Here is a 27,933-nt window from a genome sequence, read left to right as displayed (position 1 = left end):
CAACTTCAGTAGCACACTCATAAATATGGTTGTAGACTACTCCTAATCATATGGAAAGTATATTATAGTTTAAATCAAGTTAGCATGTAGTGCTATTGAGCAAAATTAAATTGTACCCACTTTTCAGCTGAATGCATTACTTACTATTCAGTGTATTTTGTGCTATATACATGTGCATAACTATACTGGGTGAACTGTAAGTGAATAGAAACATAATGAATACGAGTCACTGCAATGGAATACATAAAGTAAAGTGGAATTCAAGAAGCAACTAAATAGCATTTAGATTGGAAAATCCTTTAGCTTTGTATTGCTTGGAAACACTGAAGTTCTATTATATGTAATTGCTTATATTGCTGAGTGTACCTTCACCAACCTCAGTAGCACACTCATAGATATGGTTGTAGACTACTAATCATATGGAATGTAAATTATAAGGGTTTAAATCAAGATAGCATGTATTGCTATTGAACAAAATTAAATTGCACACTCTTTTCAGCTGAATGCATTACTTACTTTTCAGTGTATTTTGTGCAATGTAACATGTGCATATCTATACCGGGTGAAGTGTAAGTGAATAGAAACACAATGAAAACAAGTCACTGCAATGGAATACATAAAGTAAAGTGAATTTCAAGATGCAACTTAATGGCATTTAGATTGGAAAAGCCTTTAGCTTTGTATTGCTTGGAAACACTGAAGTTCTATTATGTGTAATTGGTGACATTGCTGAGTGTACCTTCACCAACTTCAGTAGCACACTCATAAATATGGTTTTAGACTACTCCTAATCATATTGAAAGTATATTATAAAGGTTTAAATCAAGTTAGCATGTAGTGCTATTGAGCAAAATTAAATTGTGCGCTCTTTTCAGCTGAATGCATTACTTACTATTCAGTGTATTTTGTGCTATATACATGTGCATAACTATACCGGGTGAAGTGTAAGTGAATAGAAACGCAATGATTACAAGTCACTGCAATGGAATACATAAATAAAGTGGAATTCAAGAAGCAACTACATGGCATTTACATTGGAACAGCCTTTAGCTTTGTATTGCTTGGAAACACTGAAGTTCTATTATATGTAATTGCTTATATTGCTGAGTGTACCTTCACCAACCTCAGTTGCACACTCATAAATATGGTTGTAGACTACTCCTAATGATATGGAAAGTATATTATAATGGTTTAAATCAAGTTAGCATGTAGTGCTATTGAGCAAAATTAAATTGTACACACTTTCCAGCTGAATGCATCACTTGCAATTCAGTGTATTTTGTGCTATGTACATGTGCATGTCTATACCAGCTGAAGTGTAAGTGAATAGAAACACAATGAAAATAAGTCACTGCAATTGAATACATAAAGTAAAGTTGAATTCAAGAAGCAGCTACATTGTATTTACATTCGTACTGCCTTTAGCTTTATATTGCTTTGAAACACTGAAGTTCTATTATGTGTAATTGGTGACATTGCTGAGAGTAACTTCACCAACTTCAGTAGCACATCATAAATATGGTTGTAGACTACTCCAAATCATATGGAAAGTGATTTATAAGGGTTTAAATCAAGTTAGCATGCAGTGCTATTGAGCAAAATTAAATTGTACGCTCTTTTCAGCTGAATGCATTACTTACTATTCAGTGTATTTTGTACTATATACATCTGCATAACTATACTGGGTGAACTGTAAGTGAATAGAAACAGAATGAATACGAGTCACTGCAATGGAATACATGAAGTAAAGTGGAATTCAAGAAGCAACTAATTGGCAGTTAGATTGGAAAAGCCTTTAGCTTTGTATTGCTTGGAAACACTGAAGTTCTATTATATGTAATTGCTTATATTGCTGAGTGTACCTTCACCAACCTCAGTAGCACACTCATTGATATGGTTGTAGACTACTCCTAATCATATGGAAAGTATATTATAAGGGTTTAAATCAAGATATCATGTATTGCTATTGAACAAAATTAAATTGTACACTCTTTTCAGCTGAATGCATTACTTACTTTTCAGTGTATTTTGTGCAATGTAACATGTGCATATCTATACCGGGTGAAGTGTAAGTGAATAGAAACACAATGAAAACAAGTCACTGCAATGGAATACATAAAGTAAAGTGAATTTCAAGATGCAACTTAATGGCATTTAGATTGGAAAAGCCTTTAGCTTTGTATTGCTTGGAAACACTGAAGTTCTATTATATGTAATTGCTTATATTGCTGAGTGTACCTTCACCAACCTCAGTAGCACACTCATTGATATGGTTGTAGACTACTCCTAATCATATGGAAAGTAAATTATAAGGGTTTAAATCTAGATTGCATGTATTGCTATTGAACAAAATTAAATTGTACACACTTTTCAGCTGAATGCATTACTTACTTTTCAGTGTATTTTGTGCTATGTACATGTGCTATACCGGGTGAAGTGTAAGTGAATAGAAACGCAATGATTACAAGTCACTGCAATGCAATACATAAAGTAAAGTAGAATTCACGAAGCAACTACATGGCATTTACATTGGAACAGCCTTTAGCTTTGTATTGCTTGGAAACACTGAAGTTCTATTATGTGTAATTGGTGACATTGCTGAGTGTACCTTCACCAACTTCAGTAGCACACTCATAAATATGGTTTTAGACTACTCCTAATCATATTGAAAGTATATTATAAAGGTTTAAATCAAGTTAGCATGTAGTGCTATTGAGCAAAATTAAATTGTGCGCTCTTTTCAGCTGAATGCATTACTTACTATTCAGTGTATTTTGTGCTATATACATGTGCATAACTATACCGGGTGAAGTGTAAGTGAATAGAAACGCAATGATTACAAGTCACTGCAATGGAATACATAAATAAAGTGGAATTCAAGAAGCAACTACATGGCATTTACATTGGAACAGCCTTTAGCTTTGTATTGCTTGGAAACACTGAAGTTCTATTATGTGTAATTGGTGACATTGCTGAGTGTACCTTCACCAACTTCAGTAGCACACTCATAAATATGGTTGTAGACTACTCCTAATGATATGGAAAGTATATTATAATGGTTTAAATCAAGTTAGCATGTAGTGCTATTGAGCAAAATTAAATTGTACACACTTTCAGGTTAATGCATTACTTGCAATTCAGTGTATTTTGTGCTATGTACATGTGCATGTCTATACCAGGTGAAGTGTATGTGAATAGAAACACAATGAAAACAAGTCACTGCAATGGAATACATAAAGTAAAGTTGAATTCAAGAAGCAGCTACATGGCATTTACATTGGAACAGCCTTTAGCTTTGTACTGCTTTGATACACTGTTCTATTATGTGTAATTGGTGACATTGCTGAGTGTACCTTCACCAACTTCAGTAGCACACTCATAAATATGGTGGTAGACTACTCCTAATGATATGGAAAGTATATTATAATGGTTAAAATCAAGGTAGCATGTAGTGCTATTGAGCAAAATTAAATTGTACACATTTTCCATCTGAATGCCTTACTTGCAATTCAGTTGATTTTGTGCTATGTACATGTGCATGTCTATACCAGGTGAAGTGTAAGTGAATAGAAACACAATGAAAACAAGTCACTGCAATGGAATACATAAAGTAAAGTTGAATTCAAGAAGCAACTACATTGCATTTACTTTCGAACTGCCTTTGGCTTTGTACTGCTTTGATACACTGAAGTTCTTTTATGTGTAATTGGTGACGTTGCTGAGTGTACCTTCACCAACTTCAGTAGCACACTCATAAATATGGTTGTAGACTACTCCTAATGATATGGAAAGTATATTATAATGGTTTAAATCAAGTTAGCATGTAGTGCTATTGAGCAAAATTAAATTGTACACACTTTCAGGTTAATGCATTACTTGCAATTCAGTGTATTTTGTGCTATGTACATGTGCATGTCTATACCAGGTGAAGTGTATGTGAATAGAAACACAATGAAAACAAGTCACTGCAATGGAATACATAAAGTAAAGTTGAATTCAAGAAGCAGCTACATGGCATTTACATTTGAACTGCCTTTCGCCTTGTACTGCTTTGATACACTGAATTTCTATTATGTGTAATTGGTGACATTGCTGAGTGTACCTTCACCAACTTCAGTAGCACACTCATAAATATGGTTGTAGACTACTCCTAATCATATGGAAAGTATATTATAGTTTAAATCAAGTTAGCATGTAGTGCTATTGAGCAAAATTAAATTGTACCCACTTTTCAGCTGAATGCATTACTTACTATTCAGTGTATTTTGTGCTATATACATGTGCATAACTATACTGGGTGAACTGTAAGTGAATAGAAACATAATGAATACGAGTCACTGCAATGGAATACATAAAGTAAAGTGGAATTCAAGAAGCAACTAAATAGCATTTAGATTGGAAAAGCCTTTAGCTTTGTATTGCTTGGAAACACTGAAGTTCTATTATATGTAATTGCTTATATTGCTGAGTGTACCTTCACCTACCTCAGTAGCACACTCATAGATATGGTTGTAGACTACTAATCATATGGAAAGTAAATTATAAGGGTTTAAATCAAGATAGCATGTATTGCTATTGAACAAAATTAAATTGTACACTCTTTTCAGCTGAATGCATTACTTACTTTTCAGTGTATTTTGTGCAATGTAACATGTGCATATCTATACCGGGTGAAGTGTAAGTGAATAGAAACACAATGAAAACAAGTCACTGCAATGGAATACATAAAGTAAAGTGAATTTCAAGATGCAACTTAATGGCATTTAGATTGGAAAAGCCTTTAGCTTTGTATTGCTTGGAAACACTGAAGTTCTATTATATGTAATTGCTTATATTGCTGAGTGTACCTTCACCAACCTCAGTAGCACACTCATTGATATGGTTGTAGACTACTCCTAATCATATGGAAAGTAAATTATAAGGGTTTAAATCTAGATTGCATGTATTGCTATTGAACAAAATTAAATTGTACACTCTTTTCAGCTGAATGCATTACTTACTTTTCAGTGTATTTTGTGCTATGTACATGTGCTATACCGGGTGAAGTGTAAGTGAATAGAAACGCAATGATTACAAGTCACTGCAATGCAATACATAAAGTAAAGTGGAATTCACGAAGCAACTACATGGCATTTACATTGGAACAGCCTTTAGCTTTGTATTGCTTGGAAACACTGAAGTTCTATTATGTGTAATTGGTGACATTGCTGAGTGTACCTTCACCAACTTCAGTAGCACACTCATAAATATGGTTTTAGACTACTCCTAATCATATTGAAAGTATATTATAAAGGTTTAAATCAAGTTAGCATGTAGTGCTATTGAGCAAAATTAAATTGTGCGCTCTTTTCAGCTGAATGCATTACTTACTATTCAGTGTATTTTGTGCTATATACATGTGCATAACTATACCGGGTGAAGTGTAAGTGAATAGAAACGCAATGATTACAAGTCACTGCAATGGAATACATAAATAAAGTGGAATTCAAGAAGCAACTACATGGCATTTACATTGGAACAGCCTTTAGCTTTGTATTGCTTGGAAACACTGAAGTTCTATTATATGTAATTGCTTATATTGCTGAGTGTACCTTCACCAACCTCAGTTGCACACTCATAAATATGGTTGTAGACTACTCCTAATGATATGGAAAGTATATTATAATGGTTTAAATCAAGTTAGCATGTAGTGCTATTGAGCAAAATTAAATTGTACACACTTTCCAGCTGAATGCATCACTTGCAATTCAGTGTATTTTGTGCTATGTACATGTGCATGTCTATACCAGCTGAAGTGTAAGTGAATAGAAACACAATGAAAATAAGTCACTGCAATTGAATACATAAAGTAAAGTTGAATTCAAGAAGCAGCTACATTGTATTTACATTCGTACTGCCTTTAGCTTTATATTGCTTTGAAACACTGTTCTATTATGTGTAATTGGTGACATTGCTGAGAGTAACTTCACCAACTTCAGTAGCACATCATAAATATGGTTGTAGACTACTCCAAATCATATGGAAAGTGATTTATAAGGGTTTAAATCAAGTTAGCATGCAGTGCTATTGAGAAAAATTAAATTGTACGCTCTTTTCAGCTGAATGCATTACTTACTATTCAGTGTATTTTGTACTATATACATCTGCATAACTATACTGGGTGAACTGTAAGTGAATAGAAACAGAATGAATACGAGTCACTGCAATGGAATACATGAAGTAAAGTGGAATTCAAGAAGCAACTAATTGGCAGTTAGATTGGAAAAGCCTTTAGCTTTGTATTGCTTGGAAACACTGAAGTTCTATTATATGTAATTGCTTATATTGCTGAGTGTACCTTCACCAACCTCAGTAGCACACTCATTGATATGGTTGTAGACTACTCCTAATCATATGGAAAGTATATTATAAAGGTTCAAATCAAGTTAGCATGTAGTGCTATTGAGCAAAATTAAATTGTACGCTCTTTTCAGCTGAATGCATTACTTACTATTCAGTGTATTTTGTGCTATATACATGTGCATAACTATACTGGGTGAACTGTAAGTGAATAGAAACAGAATGAATACGAGTCACTGCAATGGAATACATGAAGTAAAGTGGAATTCAAGAAGCAACTAAATGGCATTTAGATTGGAACAGCATTTAGCTTTGTACTGCTTTGATACACTGAAGTTCTATTATGTGTAATTGGTGACATTGCTGAGTGTACCTTCACCAACTTCAGTAGCACACTCATAAATATGATTGTAGACTACTCCTAATCATATGGAAAGTATATTATAAAGGTTCAAATGAAGTTAGCATGTAGTGCTATTGAGCAAAATTAAATTGTACGCTCTTTTCAGCTGAATGCATTACTTACTATTCAGTGTATTTTGTACTATATACATGTTCATAACTATACTGGGTGAACTGTAAGTGAATAGAAACGCAATGATTACAAGTCACTGCAATGGAATACATAAATAAAGTGGAATTCAAGAAGCAACTAAATGGCATTTACATTGGAACAGCCTTTAGCTTTGTATTGCTTAGAAACACAGAAGTTCTATTATGTGTAATTGGTGACATTGCTGAGTGTACCTTCACCAACTTCAGTAGCACACTCATAAATATGGTTGTAGACTACTCCTAATCATATGGAAAGTATATTATAAAGGTTCAAATCAAGTTAGCATGTAGTGCTATTGAGCAAAATTAGATTGTACGCTCTTTTCAGCTGAATGCATTACTTACTATTCAGTGTATATTGTACTATATACATGTGCATAACTATACTGGGTGAACTGTAAGTGAATAGAAACAGAATGAATACGAGTCACTGCAATGGAATACATGAAGTAAAGTGGAATTCAAGAAGCAACTAATTGGCATTTAGATTGGAAAAGCCTTTAGCTTTGTATTGCTTGGAAACACTGAAGTTCTATTATATGTAATTGCTTATATTGCTGAGTGTACCTTCACCAACCTCAGTAGCATACTCATAGATATGGTTGTAGACTACTCCTAATCATATGGAAAGTATATTATAAGGGTTTAAATCAAGATAGCATGTATTGCTATTGAACAAAATTAAATTGTACAGTCTTTTCATCTGAATGCATTACTTACTTTTCAGTGTATTTTGTGCTATGTACATGTGCATAACTATACCGGGTGAAGTGTAAGTGAATACAAACGCAATGATTATAAGTCACTGCAATGGAATACATAAAGAAAAGTGGAATTCAAGAAGCAACTACATGGCATTTACATTGGAACAGCCTTTAGCTTTGTATTGCTTGGAAACACTGTTCTATTATATGTAATTGCTTATATTGCTGAGTGTACTTTCACCATCCTCAGTAGCACACTCATAGATATGGTTGTAGACTACTCCTAATCATATGGAAAGTATATTATAATGGTTTAAATCAAGGTAGCATGTAGTGCTATTGAGCAAGATTAAATTGTACACATTTTCCATCTGAATGCCTTACTTGCAATTCAGTTGATTTTGTGCTATGTACATGTGCATGTCTATACCAGGTGAAGTGTAAGTGAATAGAAACACAATGAAAACAAGTCACTGCAATGGAATACATGAAGTAAAGTGGAATTCAAGAAGCAACTAATTGGCATTTAGATTGGAACAGCATTTAGCTTTGTACTGCTTTGATACACTGAAGTTCTATTATGTGTAATTAGTGACATTGCTGAGTGTACCTTCACCAACTTCAGTAGCACACTCATAAATATGGTTGTAGACTACTCCTAATCATATGGAAAGTATATTATAAAGGTTCAAATCAAGTTAGCATGTAGTGCTATTGAGCAAAATTAAATTGTACGCTCTTTTCAGCTGAATGCATTACTTACTATTCAGTGTATTTTGTGCTATATACATGTGCATAACTATACTGGGTGAACTGTAAGTGAATAGAAACAGAATGAATACGAGTCACTGCAATGGAATACATGAAGTAAAGTGGAATTCAAGAAGCAACTAAATGGCATTTAGATTGGAAAAGCCTTTAGCTTTGTACTGCTTTGATACACTGAAGTTCTATTATGTGTAATTGGTGACGTTGCTGAGTGTACCTTCACCAACTTCAGTAGCACACTCATAAATATGGTTTTAGACTACTCCTAATCATATTGAAAGTATATTATAAAGGTTTAAATCAAGTTAGCATGTAGTGCTATTGAGCAAAATTAAATTGTGCGCTCTTTTCAGCTGAATGCATTACTTACTATTCAGTGTATTTTGTGCTATATACATGTGCATAACTATACCGGGTGAAGTGTAAGTGAATAGAAACGCAATGATTACAAGTCACTGCAATGGAATACATAAAGAAAAGTGGAATTCAAGAAGCAGCTACATGGCATTTACATTGGAACAGCATTTAGCTTTGTACTGCTTTGATACACTGAAGTTCTATTATGTGTAATTGGTGACATTGCTGAGTGTACCTTCACCAACTTCAGTAGCACACTCATAAATATGGTTGTAGACTACTCCTAATCATATGGAAAGTATATTATAAAGGTTCAAATGAAGTTAGCATGTAGTGCTATTGAGCAAAATTAAATTGTACGCTCTTTTCAGCTGAATGCATTACTTACTATTCAGTGTATTTTGTACTATATACATGTTCATAACTATACTGGGTGAACTGTAAGTGAATAGAAACAGAATGAATACGAGTCACTGCAATGGAATACATGAAGTAAAGTGGAATTCAAGAAGCAACTAAATGGCATTTAGATTGGAAAAGCCTTTAGCTTTGTATTGCTTGGAAACACTGAAGTTCTATTATATGTAATTGCTTATATTGCTGAGTGTACTTTCACCATCCTCAGTAGCACACTCATAGATATGGTTGTAGACTACTCCTAATCATATGGAAAGTATATTATAATGGTTTAAATCAAGGTAGCATGTAGTGCTATTGAGCAAAATTAAATTGTACACACTTTCAGGTTAATGCATTACTTGCAATTCAGTGTATTTTGTGCTATGTACATGTGCATGTCTATACCAGGTGAAGTGTATGTGAATAGAAACACAATGAAAACAAGTCACTGCAACGGAATACATAAAGTGAAGTTGAATTCAAGAAGCAACTACATTGCATTTACATTGGAACTGCCTTTCGCCTTGTACTGCTTTGATACACTGAAGTTCTATTATGTGTAATTGGTGACATTGCTGAGTGTACCTTCACCAACTTCAGTAGCACACTCATAAATATGGTTGTAGACTACTCCTAATCATATGGAAAGTATATTATAGTTTAAATCAAGTTAGCATGTAGTGCTATTGAGCAGAATTAAATTGTACCCACTTTTCAGCTGAATGCATTACTTACTATTCAGTGTATTTTGTGCTATATACATGTGCATAACTATACTGGGTGAACTGTAAGTGAATAGAAACATAATGAATACGAGTCACTGCAATGGAATACATAAAGTAAAGTGGAATTCAAGAAGCAACTTAATGGCATTTAGATTGGAAAAGCCTTTAGCTTTGTATTGCTTGGAAACACTGAAGTTCTATTATATGTAATTGCTTATATTGCTGAGTGTACCTTCACCACCTCAGTAGCACACTCATTGATATGGTTGTAGACTACTCCTAATCATATGGAAAGTAAATTATAAGGGTTTAAATCTAGATTGCATGTATTGCTATTGAACAAAATTAAATTGTACACTCTTTTCAGCTGAATGCATTACTTACTTTTCAGTGTATTTTGTGCTATGTACATGTGCTATACCGGGTGAAGTGTAAGTGAATAGAAACCCAATGATTACAAGTCACTGCAATGCAATACATAAAGTAAAGTGGAATTCACGAAGCAACTACATGGCATTTACATTGGAACAGCCTTTAGCTTTGTATTGCTTGGAAACACTGAAGTTCTATTATGTGTAATTGGTGACATTGCTGAGTGTACCTTCACCAACTTCAGTAGCACACTCATAAATATGGTTTTAGACTACTCCTAATCATATTGAAAGTATATTATAAAGGTTTAAATCAAGTTAGCATGTAGTGCTATTGAGCAAAATTAAATTGTGCGCTCTTTTCAGCTGAATGCATTACTTACTATTCAGTGTATTTTGTGCTATATACATGTGCATAACTATACCGGGTGAAGTGTAAGTGAATAGAAACGCAATGATTACAAGTCACTGCAATGGAATACATAAATAAAGTGGAATTCAAGAAGCAACTACATGGCATTTACATTGGAACAGCCTTTAGCTTTGTATTGCTTGGAAACACTGTTCTATTATATGTAATTGCTTATATTGCTGAGTGTACTTTCACCATCCTCAGTAGCACACTCATAGATATGGTTGTAGACTACTCCTAATCATATGGAAAGTATATTATAATGGTTTAAATCAAGGTAGCATGTAGTGCTATTGAGCAAGATTAAATTGTACACATTTTCCATCTGAATGCCTTACTTGCAATTCAGTTGATTTTGTGCTATGTACATGTGCATGTCTATACCAGGTGAAGTGTAAGTGAATAGAAACACAATGAAAACAAGTCACTGCAATGGAATACATGAAGTAAAGTGGAATTCAAGAAGCAACTAATTGGCATTTAGATTGGAACAGCATTTAGCTTTGTACTGCTTTGATACACTGAAGTTCTATTATGTGTAATTAGTGACATTGCTGAGTGTACCTTCACCAACTTCAGTAGCACACTCATAAATATGGTTGTAGACTACTCCTAATCATATGGAAAGTATATTATAAAGGTTCAAATCAAGTTAGCATGTAGTGCTATTGAGCAAAATTAAATTGTACGCTCTTTTCAGCTGAATGCATTACTTACTATTCAGTGTATTTTGTGCTATATACATGTGCATAACTATACTGGGTGAACTGTAAGTGAATAGAAACAGAATGAATACGAGTCACTGCAATGGAATACATGAAGTAAAGTGGAATTCAAGAAGCAACTAAATGGCATTTAGATTGGAAAAGCCTTTAGCTTTGTACTGCTTTGATACACTGAAGTTCTATTATGTGTAATTGGTGACGTTGCTGAGTGTACCTTCACCAACTTCAGTAGCACACTCATAAATATGGTTTTAGACTACTCCTAATCATATTGAAAGTATATTATAAAGGTTTAAATCAAGTTAGCATGTAGTGCTATTGAGCAAAATTAAATTGTGCGCTCTTTTCAGCTGAATGCATTACTTACTATTCAGTGTATTTTGTGCTATATACATGTGCATAACTATACCGGGTGAAGTGTAAGTGAATAGAAACGCAATGATTACAAGTCACTGCAATGGAATACATAAAGAAAAGTGGAATTCAAGAAGCAGCTACATGGCATTTACATTGGAACAGCATTTAGCTTTGTACTGCTTTGATACACTGAAGTTCTATTATGTGTAATTGGTGACATTGCTGAGTGTACCTTCACCAACTTCAGTAGCACACTCATAAATATGATTGTAGACTACTCCTAATCATATGGAAAGTATATTATAAAGGTTCAAATGAAGTTAGCATGTAGTGCTATTGAGCAAAATTAAATTGTACGCTCTTTTCAGCTGAATGCATTACTTACTATTCAGTGTATTTTGTACTATATACATGTTCATAACTATACTGGGTGAACTGTAAGTGAATAGAAACGCAATGATTACAAGTCACTGCAATGGAATACATAAATAAAGTGGAATTCAAGAAGCAACTAAATGGCATTTACATTGGAACAGCCTTTAGCTTTGTATTGCTTGGAAACACAGAAGTTCTATTATGTGTAATTGGTGACATTGCTGAGTGTACCTTCACCAACTTCAGTAGCACACTCATAAATATGGTTGTAGACTACTCCTAATCATATGGAAAGTATATTATAAAGGTTCAAATCAAGTTAGCATGTAGTGCTATTGAGCAAAATTAGATTGTACGCTCTTTTCAGCTGAATGCATTACTTACTATTCAGTGTATATTGTACTATATACATGTGCATAACTATACTGGGTGAACTGTAAGTGAATAGAAACAGAATGAATACGAGTCACTGCAATGGAATACATGAAGTAAAGTGGAATTCAAGAAGCAACTAATTGGCATTTAGATTGGAAAAGCCTTTAGCTTTGTATTGCTTGGAAACACTGAAGTTCTATTATATGTAATTGCTTATATTGCTGAGTGTACCTTCACCACCTCAGTAGCACACTCATTGATATGGTTGTAGACTACTCCTAATCATATGGAAAGTAAATTATAAGGGTTTAAATCTAGATTGCATGTATTGCTATTGAACAAAATTAAATTGTACACTCTTTTCAGCTGAATGCATTACTTACTTTTCAGTGTATTTTGTGCTATGTACATGTGCTATACCGGGTGAAGTGTAAGTGAATAGAAACCCAATGATTACAAGTCACTGCAATGCAATACATAAAGTAAAGTGGAATTCACGAAGCAACTACATGGCATTTACATTGGAACAGCCTTTAGCTTTGTATTGCTTGGAAACACTGAAGTTCTATTATGTGTAATTGGTGACATTGCTGAGTGTACCTTCACCAACTTCAGTAGCACACTCATAAATATGGTTTTAGACTACTCCTAATCATATTGAAAGTATATTATAAAGGTTTAAATCAAGTTAGCATGTAGTGCTATTGAGCAAAATTAAATTGTGCGCTCTTTTCAGCTGAATGCATTACTTACTATTCAGTGTATTTTGTGCTATATACATGTGCATAACTATACCGGGTGAAGTGTAAGTGAATAGAAACGCAATGATTACAAGTCACTGCAATGGAATACATAAATAAAGTGGAATTCAAGAAGCAACTACATGGCATTTACATTGGAACAGCCTTTAGCTTTGTATTACTTGGAAACACTGAAGTTCTATTATGTGTAATTGGTGACATTGCTGAGTGTACCTTCACCAACTTCAGTAGCACACTCATAAATATGGTTGTAGCCTAATACTAATCATATGGAAAGTATATTATAAAGGTTTAAATCAAGTTAGCATGTAGTGCTATTGAGCAAAATTAAATTGTACGCTCTTTTCAGCTGAATGCATTACTTACTATTCAGTGTATTTTGTACTATATACATGTGCATAACTATACTGGGTGAACTGTAAGTGAATAGAAACAGAATGAATACGAGTCACTGCAATGAAATACATGAAGTAAAGTGGAATTCAAGAAGCAACTAATTGGCATTTAGATTGGAAAAGCCTTTAGCTTTGTATTGCTTGGAAACACTGAAGTTCTATTATGTGTAGTTGGTGACATTGCTGAGTGTACCTTCACCAACTTCAGTAGCACACTCATAAATATGGTTGTAGACTACTCCTAATCATATGGAAAGTAAATTATAAGGGTTTAAATCTAGATTGCATGTATTGCTATTGAACAAAATTAAATTGTACACACTTTTCAGCTGAATGCATTACTTACTTTTCAGTGTATTTTGTGCTATGTACATGTGCTATACCGGGTGAAGTGTAAGTGAATAGAAACGCAATGATTACAAGTCACTGCAATGCAATACATAAAGTAAAGTGGAATTCACGAAGCAACTACATGGCATTTACATTGGAACAGCCTTTAGCTTTGTATTGCTTGGAAACACTGAAGTTCTATTATGTGTAATTGGTGACATTGCTGAGTGTACCTTCACCAACTTCAGTAGCACACTCATAAATATGGTTGTAGCCCAATACTAATCATATGGAAAGTATATTATAAAGGTTTAAATCAAGTTAGCATGTAGTGCTATTGAGCAAAATTAAATTGTACGCTCTTTTCAGCTGAATGCATTACTTACTATTCAGTGTATTTTGTACTATATACATGTGCATACCTATACTGGGTGAACTGTAAGTGAATAGAAACAGAATGAATACGAGTCACTGCAATGGAATACATGAAGTAAAGTGGAATTCTAGAAGCAACTAATTGGCATTTAGATTGGAAAAGCCTTTAGCTTTGTATTGCTTGGAAACACTGAAGTTCTATTATGTGTAATTGGTGACATTGCTGAGTGTACCCACCAACTTCAGTAGCACACTCATAAATATGGTTGTAGACTACTCCTAATGATATGGAAAGTATATTATAATGGTTTAAATCAAGTTAGCATGTAGTGCTATTGAGCAAAATTAAATTGTACACACTTTCCAGCTGAATGCATTACTTGCAATTCAGTGTATTTTGTGCTATGTCCATGTGCATGTCTATAACAGGTGAAGTGTAAGTGAATAGAAACACAATGAAAACAAGTCACTGCAAAGGAATACATAAATTAAAGTGGAATTCAAGAAGCAACTACATTGCATTTACATCTGAACTGCCTTTCGCTTTGTACTGCTTTGATACATTGAAGTTCTATTATGTGTAATTGGTGACATTGCTGAGTGTACCTTCACCAACTTCAGTAGCACACTCATAAATATGGTTGTAGACGACTCCTAATGATATGGAAAGTATATTATAATGATTTAAATCAAGTTAGCATGTAGTGCTATTGAGCAAAATTAAATTGTACACTCTTTTCAGCTGAATGCATTACTTACTATTCAGTGTATTTTGTGCTATGTACATGTGCATAACTATACTGGGTGAACTGTAAGTGAATAGAAACAGAATGAATACGAATCACTGCAATGGAATACATAAAGTAAAGTGGAATTCAAGAAACAACTAAATGGCATTTAGATTCTAAAAGCCTTTAGCTTTGTATTGCTTGGTAGCACTGAAGTTCTATTATATGTAATTGCTTATATTGCTGAGTATACCTTCACCAACCTCAGTTGCACACTCATAAATATGGTTGTAGACTACTCCTAATCATATGGAAAGGAAATTATAAGGTTTTAAATCAAGATAGCAGGTATTGATATTGAACAAAATTAAATTGTACACACTTTTCTGCTGAATGCATTACTTGCAATTCAGTGTATTTTGTGCTATGTACATGTGCATGTCTATACCAGGTGAAGTGTATGTGAATAGAAACACAATGAAAACAAGTCACTGCAATGGAATACATAAAGTAAAGTTGAATTCAAGAAGCAGCTACATGGCATTTACATTGGAACAGCCTTTAGCTTTGTACTGCTTTGATACACTGAAGTTCTATTATGTGTAATTAGTGACATTGCTGAGTGTACCTTCACCAACTTCAGTAGCACACTCATAAATATGGTTTTAGACTACTCCTAATCATATTGAAAGTATATTATAAAGGTTTAAATCAAGTTAGCATGTAGTGCTATTGAGCAAAATTAGATTGTACGCTCTTTTCAGCTGAATGCATTACTTACTATTCAGTGTATATTGTACTATATACATGTGCATAACTATACTGGGTGAACTGTAAGTGAATAGAAACAGAATGAATACGAGTCACTGCAATGGAATACATGAAGTAAAGTGGAATTCAAGAAGCAACTAATTGGCATTTAGATTGGAAAAGCCTTTAGCTTTGTATTGCTTGGAAACACTGAAGTTCTATTATATGTAATTGCTTATATTGCTGAGTGTACCTTCACCAACCTCAGTAGCATACTCATAGATATGGTTGTAGACTACTCCTAATCATATGGAAAGTATATTATAAGGGTTTAAATCAAGATAGCATGTATTGCTATTGAACAAAATTAAATTGTACAGTCTTTTCATCTGAATGCATTACTTACTTTTCAGTGTATTTTGTGCTATGTACATGTGCATAACTATACCGGGTGAAGTGTAAGTGAATACAAACGCAATGATTATAAGTCACTGCAATGGAATACATAAAGAAAAGTGGAATTCAAGAAGCAACTACATGGCATTTACATTGGAACAGCCTTTAGCTTTGTATTGCTTGGAAACACTGTTCTATTATATGTAATTGCTTATATTGCTGAGTGTACTTTCACCATCCTCAGTAGCACACTCATAGATATGGTTGTAGACTACTCCTAATCATATGGAAAGTATATTATAATGGTTTAAATCAAGGTAGCATGTAGTGCTATTGAGCAAGATTAAATTGTACACATTTTCCATCTGAATGCCTTACTTGCAATTCAGTTGATTTTGTGCTATGTACATGTGCATGTCTATACCAGGTGAAGTGTAAGTGAATAGAAACACAATGAAAACAAGTCACTGCAATGGAATACATGAAGTAAAGTGGAATTCAAGAAGCAACTAATTGGCATTTAGATTGGAACAGCATTTAGCTTTGTACTGCTTTGATACACTGAAGTTCTATTATGTGTAATTAGTGACATTGCTGAGTGTACCTTCACCAACTTCAGTAGCACACTCATAAATATGGTTTTAGACTACTCCTAATCATATTGAAAGTATATTATAAAGGTTTAAATCAAGTTAGCATGTAGTGCTATTGAGCAAAATTAGATTGTACGCTCTTTTCAGCTGAATGCATTACTTACTATTCAGTGTATATTGTACTATATACATGTGCATAACTATACTGGGTGAACTGTAAGTGAATAGAAACAGAATGAATACGAGTCACTGCAATGGAATACATGAAGTAAAGTGGAATTCAAGAAGCAACTAATTGGCATTTAGATTGGAAAAGCCTTTAGCTTTGTATTGCTTGGAAACACTGAAGTTCTATTATATGTAATTGCTTATATTGCTGAGTGTACCTTCACCAACCTCAGTAGCATACTCATAGATATGGTTGTAGACTACTCCTAATCATATGGAAAGTATATTATAAGGGTTTAAATCAAGATAGCATGTATTGCTATTGAACAAAATTAAATTGTACAGTCTTTTCATCTGAATGCATTACTTACTTTTCAGTGTATTTTGTGCTATGTACATGTGCATAACTATACCGGGTGAAGTGTAAGTGAATACAAACGCAATGATTATAAGTCACTGCAATGGAATACATAAAGAAAAGTGGAATTCAAGAAGCAACTACATGGCATTTACATTGGAACAGCCTTTAGCTTTGTATTGCTTGGAAACACTGTTCTATTATATGTAATTGCTTATATTGCTGAGTGTACTTTCACCATCCTCAGTAGCACACTCATAGATATGGTTGTAGACTACTCCTAATCATATGGAAAGTATATTATAATGGTTTAAATCAAGGTAGCATGTAGTGCTATTGAGCAAGATTAAATTGTACACATTTTCCATCTGAATGCCTTACTTGCAATTCAGTTGATTTTGTGCTATGTACATGTGCATGTCTATACCAGGTGAAGTGTAAGTGAATAGAAACACAATGAAAACAAGTCACTGCAATGGAATACATGAAGTAAAGTGGAATTCAAGAAGCAACTAATTGGCATTTAGATTGGAACAGCATTTAGCTTTGTACTGCTTTGATACACTGAAGTTCTATTATGTGTAATTAGTGACATTGCTGAGTGTACCTTCACCAACTTCAGTAGCACACTCATAAATATGGTTGTAGACTACTCCTAATCATATGGAAAGTATATTATAAAGGTTCAAATCAAGTTAGCATGTAGTGCTATTGAGCAAAATTAAATTGTACGCTCTTTTCAGCTGAATGCATTACTTACTATTCAGTGTATTTTGTGCTATATACATGTGCATAACTATACTGGGTGAACTGTAAGTGAATAGAAACAGAATGAATACGAGTCACTGCAATGGAATACATGAAGTAAAGTGGAATTCAAGAAGCAACTAAATGGCATTTAGATTGGAAAAGCCTTTAGCTTTGTACTGCTTTGATACACTGAAGTTCTATTATGTGTAATTGGTGACGTTGCTGAGTGTACCTTCACCAACTTCAGTAGCACACTCATAAATATGGTTTTAGACTACTCCTAATCATATTGAAAGTATATTATAAAGGTTTAAATCAAGTTAGCATGTAGTGCTATTGAGCAAAATTAAATTGTGCGCTCTTTTCAGCTGAATGCATTACTTACTATTCAGTGTATTTTGTGCTATATACATGTGCATAACTATACCGGGTGAAGTGTAAGTGAATAGAAACGCAATGATTACAAGTCACTGCAATGGAATACATAAAGAAAAGTGGAATTCAAGAAGCAGCTACATGGCATTTACATTGGAACAGCATTTAGCTTTGTACTGCTTTGATACACTGAAGTTCTATTATGTGTAATTGGTGACATTGCTGAGTGTACCTTCACCAACTTCAGTAGCACACTCATAAATATGATTGTAGACTACTCCTAATCATATGGAAAGTATATTATAAAGGTTCAAATGAAGTTAGCATGTAGTGCTATTGAGCAAAATTAAATTGTACGCTCTTTTCAGCTGAATGCATTACTTACTATTCAGTGTATTTTGTACTATATACATGTTCATAACTATACTGGGTGAACTGTAAGTGAATAGAAACGCAATGATTACAAGTCACTGCAATGGAATACATAAATAAAGTGGAATTCAAGAAGCAACTAAATGGCATTTACATTGGAACAGCCTTTAGCTTTGTATTGCTTGGAAACACAGAAGTTCTATTATGTGTAATTGGTGACATTGCTGAGTGTACCTTCACCAACTTCAGTAGCACACTCATAAATATGGTTGTAGACTACTCCTAATCATATGGAAAGTATATTATAAAGGTTCAAATCAAGTTAGCATGTAGTGCTATTGAGCAAAATTAGATTGTACGCTCTTTTCAGCTGAATGCATTACTTACTATTCAGTGTATATTGTACTATATACATGTGCATAACTATACTGGGTGAACTGTAAGTGAATAGAAACAGAATGAATACGAGTCACTGCAATGGAATACATGAAGTAAAGTGGAATTCAAGAAGCAACTAATTGGCATTTAGATTGGAAAAGCCTTTAGCTTTGTATTGCTTGGAAACACTGAAGTTCTATTATATGTAATTGCTTATATTGCTGAGTGTACCTTCACCAACCTCAGTAGCATACTCATAGATATGGTTGTAGACTACTCCTAATCATATGGAAAGTATATTATAAGGGTTTAAATCAAGATAGCATGTATTGCTATTGAACAAAATTAAATTGTACAGTCTTTTCATCTGAATGCATTACTTACTTTTCAGTGTATTTTGTGCTATGTACATGTGCATAACTATACCGGGTGAAGTGTAAGTGAATACAAACGCAATGATTATAAGTCACTGCAATGGAATACATAAAGAAAAGTGGAATTCAAGAAGCAACTACATGGCATTTACATTGGAACAGCCTTTAGCTTTGTATTGCTTGGAAACACTGTTCTATTATATGTAATTGCTTATATTGCTGAGTGTACTTTCACCATCCTCAGTAGCACACTCATAGATATGGTTGTAGACTACTCCTAATCATATGGAAAGTATATTATAATGGTTTAAATCAAGGTAGCATGTAGTGCTATTGAGCAAGATTAAATTGTACACATTTTCCATCTGAATGCCTTACTTGCAATTCAGTTGATTTTGTGCTATGTACATGTGCATGTCTATACCAGGTGAAGTGTAAGTGAATAGAAACACAATGAAAACAAGTCACTGCAATGGAATACATGAAGTAAAGTGGAATTCAAGAAGCAACTAATTGGCATTTAGATTGGAACAGCATTTAGCTTTGTACTGCTTTGATACACTGAAGTTCTATTATGTGTAATTAGTGACATTGCTGAGTGTACCTTCACCAACTTCAGTAGCACACTCATAAATATGGTTGTAGACTACTCCTAATCATATGGAAAGTATATTATAAAGGTTCAAATCAAGTTAGCATGTAGTGCTATTGAGCAAAATTAAATTGTACGCTCTTTTCAGCTGAATGCATTACTTACTATTCAGTGTATTTTGTGCTATATACATGTGCATAACTATACTGGGTGAACTGTAAGTGAATAGAAACAGAATGAATACGAGTCACTGCAATGGAATACATGAAGTAAAGTGGAATTCAAGAAGCAACTAAATGGCATTTAGATTGGAAAAGCCTTTAGCTTTGTACTGCTTTGATACACTGAAGTTCTATTATGTGTAATTGGTGACGTTGCTGAGTGTACCTTCACCAACTTCAGTAGCACACTCATAAATATGGTTTTAGACTACTCCTAATCATATTGAAAGTATATTATAAAGGTTTAAATCAAGTTAGCATGTAGTGCTATTGAGCAAAATTAAATTGTGCGCTCTTTTCAGCTGAATGCATTACTTACTATTCAGTGTATTTTGTGCTATATACATGTGCATAACTATACCGGGTGAAGTGTAAGTGAATAGAAACGCAATGATTACAAGTCACTGCAATGGAATACATAAAGAAAAGTGGAATTCAAGAAGCAGCTACATGGCATTTACATTGGAACAGCATTTAGCTTTGTACTGCTTTGATACACTGAAGTTCTATTATGTGTAATTGGTGACATTGCTGAGTGTACCTTCACCAACTTCAGTAGCACACTCATAAATATGATTGTAGACTACTCCTAATCATATGGAAAGTATATTATAAAGGTTCAAATGAAGTTAGCATGTAGTGCTATTGAGCAAAATTAAATTGTACGCTCTTTTCAGCTGAATGCATTACTTACTATTCAGTGTATTTTGTACTATATACATGTTCATAACTATACTGGGTGAACTGTAAGTGAATAGAAACAGAATGAATACGAGTCACTGCAATGGAATACATGAAGTAAAGTGGAATTCAAGAAGCAACTAAATGGCATTTAGATTGGAAAAGCCTTTAGCTTTGTATTGCTTGGAAACACTGAAGTTCTATTATATGTAATTGCTTATATTGCTGAGTGTACTTTCACCATCCTCAGTAGCACACTCATAGATATGGTTGTAGACTACTCCTAATCATATGGAAAGTATATTATAATGGTTTAAATCAAGGTAGCATGTAGTGCTATTGAGCAAAATTAAATTGTACACACTTTCAGGTTAATGCATTACTTGCAATTCAGTGTATTTTGTGCTATGTACATGTGCATGTCTATACCAGGTGAAGTGTATGTGAATAGAAACACAATGAAAACAAGTCACTGCAACGGAATACATAAAGTGAAGTTGAATTCAAGAAGCAACTACATTGCATTTACATTGGAACTGCCTTTCGCCTTGTACTGCTTTGATACACTGAAGTTCTATTATGTGTAATTGGTGACATTGCTGAGTGTACCTTCACCAACTTCAGTAGCACACTCATAAATATGGTTGTAGACTACTCCTAATCATATGGAAAGTATATTATAGTTTAAATCAAGTTAGCATGTAGTGCTATTGAGCAGAATTAAATTGTACCCACTTTTCAGCTGAATGCATTACTTACTATTCAGTGTATTTTGTGCTATATACATGTGCATAACTATACTGGGTGAACTGTAAGTGAATAGAAACATAATGAATACGAGTCACTGCAATGGAATACATAAAGTAAAGTGGAATTCAAGAAGCAACTTAATGGCATTTAGATTGGAAAAGCCTTTAGCTTTGTATTGCTTGGAAACACTGAAGTTCTATTATATGTAATTGCTTATATTGCTGAGTGTACCTTCACCACCTCAGTAGCACACTCATTGATATGGTTGTAGACTACTCCTAATCATATGGAAAGTAAATTATAAGGGTTTAAATCTAGATTGCATGTATTGCTATTGAACAAAATTAAATTGTACACTCTTTTCAGCTGAATGCATTACTTACTTTTCAGTGTATTTTGTGCTATGTACATGTGCTATACCGGGTGAAGTGTAAGTGAATAGAAACCCAATGATTACAAGTCACTGCAATGCAATACATAAAGTAAAGTGGAATTCACGAAGCAACTACATGGCATTTACATTGGAACAGCCTTTAGCTTTGTATTGCTTGGAAACACTGAAGTTCTATTATGTGTAATTGGTGACATTGCTGAGTGTACCTTCACCAACTTCAGTAGCACACTCATAAATATGGTTTTAGACTACTCCTAATCATATTGAAAGTATATTATAAAGGTTTAAATCAAGTTAGCATGTAGTGCTATTGAGCAAAATTAAATTGTGCGCTCTTTTCAGCTGAATGCATTACTTACTATTCAGTGTATTTTGTGCTATATACATGTGCATAACTATACCGGGTGAAGTGTAAGTGAATAGAAACGCAATGATTACAAGTCACTGCAATGGAATACATAAATAAAGTGGAATTCAAGAAGCAACTACATGGCATTTACATTGGAACAGCCTTTAGCTTTGTATTACTTGGAAACACTGAAGTTCTATTATGTGTAATTGGTGACATTGCTGAGTGTACCTTCACCAACTTCAGTAGCACACTCATAAATATGGTTGTAGCCTAATACTAATCATATGGAAAGTATATTATAAAGGTTTAAATCAAGTTAGCATGTAGTGCTATTGAGCAAAATTAAATTGTACGCTCTTTTCAGCTGAATGCATTACTTACTATTCAGTGTATTTTGTACTATATACATGTGCATAACTATACTGGGTGAACTGTAAGTGAATAGAAACAGAATGAATACGAGTCACTGCAATGAAATACATGAAGTAAAGTGGAATTCAAGAAGCAACTAATTGGCATTTAGATTGGAAAAGCCTTTAGCTTTGTATTGCTTGGAAACACTGAAGTTCTATTATGTGTAGTTGGTGACATTGCTGAGTGTACCTTCACCAACTTCAGTAGCACACTCATAAATATGGTTGTAGACTACTCCTAATCATATGGAAAGTAAATTATAAGGGTTTAAATCTAGATTGCATGTATTGCTATTGAACAAAATTAAATTGTACACACTTTTCAGCTGAATGCATTACTTACTTTTCAGTGTATTTTGTGCTATGTACATGTGCTATACCGGGTGAAGTGTAAGTGAATAGAAACGCAATGATTACAAGTCACTGCAATGCAATACATAAAGTAAAGTGGAATTCACGAAGCAACTACATGGCATTTACATTGGAACAGCCTTTAGCTTTGTATTGCTTGGAAACACTGAAGTTCTATTATGTGTAATTGGTGACATTGCTGAGTGTACCTTCACCAACTTCAGTAGCACACTCATAAATATGGTTTTAGACTACTCCTAATCATATTGAAAGTATATTATAAAGGTTTAAATCAAGTTAGCATGTAGTGCTATTGAGCAAAATTAAATTGTGCGCTCTTTTCAGCTGAATGCATTACTTACTATTCAGTGTATTTTGTGCTATATACATGTGCATAACTATACCGGGTGAAGTGTAAGTGAATAGAAACGCAATGATTACAAGTCACTGCAATGGAATACATAAATAAAGTGGAATTCAAGAAGCAACTACATGGCATTTACATTGGAACAGCCTTTAGCTTTGTATTACTTGGAAACACTGAAGTTCTATTATGTGTAATTGGTGACATTGCTGAGTGTACCTTCACCAACTTCAGTAGCACACTCATAAATATGGTTGTAGCCCAATACTAATCATATGGAAAGTATATTATAAAGGTTTAAATCAAGTTAGCATGTAGTGCTATTGAGCAAAATTAAATTGTACGCTCTTTTCAGCTGAATGCATTACTTACTATTCAGTGTATTTTGTACTATATACATGTGCATACCTATACTGGGTGAACTGTAAGTGAATAGAAACAGAATGAATACGAGTCACTGCAATGGAATACATGAAGTAAAGTGGAATTCTAGAAGCAACTAATTGGCATTTAGATTGGAAAAGCATTTAGCTTTGTATTGCTTGGAAACACTGAAGTTCTATTATGTGTAATTGGTGACATTGCTGAGTGTACCCACCAACTTCAGTAGCACACTCATAAATATGGTTGTAGACTACTCCTAATGATATGGAAAGTATATTATAATGGTTTAAATCAAGTTAGCATGTAGTGCTATTGAGCAAAATTAAATTGTACACACTTTCCAGCTGAATGCATTACTTGCAATTCAGTGTATTTTGTGCTATGTCCATGTGCATGTCTATAACAGGTGAAGTGTAAGTGAATAGAAACACAATGAAAACAAGTCACTGCAAAGGAATACATAAATTAAAGTGGAATTCAAGAAGCAACTACATTGCATTTACATCTGAACTGCCTTTCGCTTTGTACTGCTTTGATACATTGAAGTTCTATTATGTGTAATTGGTGACATTGCTGAGTGTACCTTCACCAACTTCAGTAGCACACTCATAAATATGGTTGTAGACGACTCCTAATGATATGGAAAGTATATTATAATGGTTTAAATCAAGTTAGCATGTAGTGCTATTGAGCAAAATTAAATTGTACACTCTTTTCAGCTGAATGCATTACTTACTATTCAGTGTATTTTGTGCTATGTACATGTGCATAACTATACTGGGTGAACTGTAAGTGAATAGAAACAGAATGAATACGAATCACTGCAATGGAATACATAAAGTAAAGTGGAATTCAAGAAACAACTAAATGGCATTTAGATTCTAAAAGCCTTTAGCTTTGTATTGCTTGGTAGCACTGAAGTTCTATTATATGTAATTGCTTATATTGCTGAGTATACCTTCACCAACCTCAGTTGCACACTCATAAATATGGTTGTAGACTACTCCTAATCATATGGAAAGGAAATTATAAAGGTTCAAATCAAGTTAGCATGTAGTGCTATTGAGCAAAATTAAATTGTACACACTTTCCAGCTGAATGCATTACTTGCAATTCAGTGTATTTTGTGCTATGTACATGTGCATGTCTATACCAGGTGAAGTGTATGTGAATAGAAACACAATGAAAACAAGTCACTGCAATGGAATACATAAAGTAAAGTTGAATTCAAGAAGCAGCTACATGGCATTTACATTGGAACAGCCTTTAGCTTTGTACTGCTTTGATACACTGAAGTTCTATTATGTGTAATTAGTGACATTGCTGAGTGTACCTTCACCAACTTCAGTAGCACACTCATAAATATGGTTTTAGACTACTCCTAATCATATTGAAAGTATATTATAAAGGTTTAAATCAAGTTAGCATGTAGTGCTATTGAGCAAAATTAAATTGTGCGCTCTTTTCAGCTGAATGCATTACTTACTATTCAGTGTATTTTGTGCTATATACATGTGCATAACTATACCGGGTGAAGTGTAAGTGAATAGAAACGCAATGATTACAAGTCACTGCAATGGAATACATAAATAAAGTGGAATTCAAGAAGCAACTACATGGCATTTACATTGGAACAGCCTTTAGCTTTGTATTGCTTGGAAACACTGAAGTTCTATTATGTGTAATTGGTGACATTGCTGAGTGTACCTTCACCAACTTCAGTAGCACACTCATAAATATGGTTGTAGCCTAATACTAATCATATGGAAAGTATATTTTAAAGGTTTAAATCAAGTTAGCATGTAGTGCTATTGAGCAAAATTAAATTGTACGCTCTTTTCAGCTGAATGCATTACTTACTTTTCAGTGTATTTTGTGCTATGTACATGTGCATAACTATACCGGGGGAAGTGTGTGAATAGAAACGCAATGATTATAAGTCACTGCAATGGAATACATAAAGAAAAGTGGAATTCAAGAAGCAGCTACATGGCATTTACATTGGAACAGCATTTAGCTTTGTACTGCTTTGATACACTGAAGTTCTATTATGTGTAATTGGTGACATTGCTGAGTGTACCTTCACCAACTTCAGTAGCACACTCATAAATATGGTTGTAGACTACTCCTAATCATATGGAAAGTATATTATAAAGGTTCAAATCAAGTTAGCATGTAGTGCTATTGAGCAAAATTAAATTGTACGCTCTTTTCAGCTGAATGCATTACTTACTATTCAGTGTATTTTGTACTATATACATGTGCATAACTATACTGGGTGAACTGTAAGTGAATAGAAACAGAATGAATACGAGTCACTGCAATGGAATACGAAGTAAAGTGGAATTCAAGAAGCAACTAAATGGCATTTAGATTGGAACAGCCTTTAGCTTTGTATTGCTTGGAAACACAGAAGTTCTATTATGTGTAATTGGTGACATTGCTGAGTGTACCTTCACCAACTTCAGTAGCACACTCATAAATATGGTTGTAGACTACTCCTAATCATATGGAAAGTATATTATAAAGGTTCAAATCAAGTTAGCATGTAGTGCTATTGAGCAAAATTAGATTGTACGCTCTTTTCAGCTGAATGCATTACTTACTATTCAGTGTATATTGTACTATATACATGTGCATAACTATACTGGGTGAACTGTAAGTGAATAGAAACAGAATGAATACGAGTCACTGCAATGGAATACATGAAGTAAAGTGGAATTCAAGAAGCAACTACATGGCATTTACATTGGAACAGCCTTTAGCTTTGTATTACTTGGAAACACTGAAGTTCTATTATGTGTAATTGGTGACATTGCTGAGTGTACCTTCACCAACTTCAGTAGCACACTCATAAATATGGTTGTAGCCCAATACTAATCATATGGAAAGTATATTATAAAGGTTTAAATCAAGTTAGCATGTAGTGCTATTGAGCAAAATTAAATTGTACGCTCTTTTCAGCTGAATGCATTACTTACTATTCAGTGTATTTTGTACTATATACATGTGCATACCTATACTGGGTGAACTGTAAGTGAATAGAAACAGAATGAATACGAGTCACTGCAATGGAATACATGAAGTAAAGTGGAATTCTAGAAGCAACTAATTGGCATTTAGATTGGAAAAGCCTTTAGCTTTGTATTGCTTGGAAACACTGAAGTTCTATTATGTGTAATTGGTGACATTGCTGAGTGTACCCACCAACTTCAGTAGCACACTCATAAATATGGTTGTAGACTACTCCTAATGATATGGAAAGTATATTATAATGGTTTAAATCAAGTTAGCATGTAGTGCTATTGAGCAAAATTAAATTGTACACACTTTCCAGCTGAATGCATTACTTGCAATTCAGTGTATTTTGTGCTATGTCCATGTGCATGTCTATAACAGGTGAAGTGTAAGTGAATAGAAACACAATGAAAACAAGTCACTGCAAAGGAATACATAAATTAAAGTGGAATTCAAGAAGCAACTACATTGCATTTACATCTGAACTGCCTTTCGCTTTGTACTGCTTTGATACATTGAAGTTCTATTATGTGTAATTGGTGACATTGCTGAGTGTACCTTCACCAACTTCAGTAGCACACTCATAAATATGGTTGTAGACGACTCCTAATGATATGGAAAGTATATTATAATGGTTTAAATCAAGTTAGCATGTAGTGCTATTGAGCAAAATTAAATTGTACACTCTTTTCAGCTGAATGCATTACTTACTATTCAGTGTATTTTGTGCTATGTACATGTGCATAACTATACTGGGTGAACTGTAAGTGAATAGAAACAGAATGAATACGAATCACTGCAATGGAATACATAAAGTAAAGTGGAATTCAAGAAACAACTAAATGGCA

This window comes from Hemitrygon akajei, chromosome 1 (assembly GCF_048418815.1).
Source record: "Hemitrygon akajei chromosome 1, sHemAka1.3, whole genome shotgun sequence".
Taxonomy (NCBI): Eukaryota; Metazoa; Chordata; class Chondrichthyes; order Myliobatiformes; family Dasyatidae; genus Hemitrygon; species Hemitrygon akajei.
Note: the sequence above shows the minus strand (reverse complement) of the source record.